Source organism: Lathyrus oleraceus, chromosome 6 (assembly GCF_024323335.1).
Source record: "Lathyrus oleraceus cultivar Zhongwan6 chromosome 6, CAAS_Psat_ZW6_1.0, whole genome shotgun sequence".
Lineage (NCBI taxonomy): Eukaryota > Viridiplantae > Streptophyta > Magnoliopsida > Fabales > Fabaceae > Lathyrus > Lathyrus oleraceus.
The window spans coordinates 435224194-435225526 of record NC_066584.1 but is presented as its reverse complement, the minus strand read 5'-3'; positions in this window follow the sequence as shown (position 1 = coordinate 435225526).

Genomic DNA, 1333 nt, shown 5'->3' with positions numbered 1-1333 from the left:
CAATAGAAAAGGAATTGGGTATGATCCTAAAGAAGATAAAACTTCTACTAGTGACCAACTTAAATCTCCATTTTCATATCACTATACACACACACAAGAGCAAAAATTTGAAAATGCTAGAAAACCCAAAGTGATAAGAAACTCTGGGAAAACTAATCAGAAAGGACCCAAGAGACTCTGGGTACTAAAAGATAAGATTGTTTATGTTGCAGATATCTTATGCAGCAAAGTTCAAACACCAGTCATGGTACCTGGACTCTGGATGCTCGCGACACATGACGGGAAGAAAGTCTATGTTCCAAAGCCTGGAACTTAAAGACGCTGGATTCGTAGGCTTCGGAGGAGATCATAAAGGAAGGATCAGAGGCTCCGGAACTATTGGTAATGGTACTCTTCCCTCTATATCTGATGTCCTTTACGTAGAAGGATTAATGCATAATCTGTTATCCATAAGTCAATTAAGTGATAACGGTTATGATGTAATCTTTAATCAAAAAACATGTAAAGCCATAAATCAAAACAATGGTTCTGTCCTATTCACAGGCAAGAGGAAAAACAATATTTATAAAATTAATCTCTCTGATTTAAAAGAATAAAATATGAAATGTCTGATGTCTGTTCACGAAGAGCAATGGGTATGGCATAGACGCTTGGGCCACATTAGCATGAGGAAACTATCTCAGCTAAATAAACTCGAGTTAGTCAGAGGCCTACCTAAACTGAAGTTCTCTTCAGATGCTCTATGTGAAGCATGTCAGAAAGGAAAATTTTCAAAAACTTCTTTCAAAAAGAAAACTATTGTTACTACCTCTAAGCCTCTGGAACTTCTTCACATTGATTTATTTGGTCCTGTGAAAACAGCATCAGTCAATGGAAAGAAGTACAGACTAGTCATTGTTGATGATTTCAATCGCTGGACATGGGTGAAATTCCTTAAACACAAGAGTGAGTCTCACTCTGTATTCACTAGTTTCTGCTCCAAAGTGCAAAAAGAATTTGACTCTAAAATTATTAGAGTCAGAAGTGATCATGGTGGGGAATTCGAAAATAAATCTTTGAGGAATTATTTGACTCTAATGGAATATCCCATGATTTCTCCTGCCCTAGAACTCCACAACAAAATGGAGTTGTAGAGAGGAAGAATAGGACACTCCAAGAGATGGCCAAAACTATGATCAACGAAACTAATGTGGCTAAGCACTTTTGGGCCGAAGCTGTAAATACAGCGTGTTACATTTAGAATAGAATCTCCATAAGACCTATTCTGGAAAAGACTCCCTATGAACTGTGTAATGGAAGAAAACCAAACATTTCATATTTTCATCCATTTGGA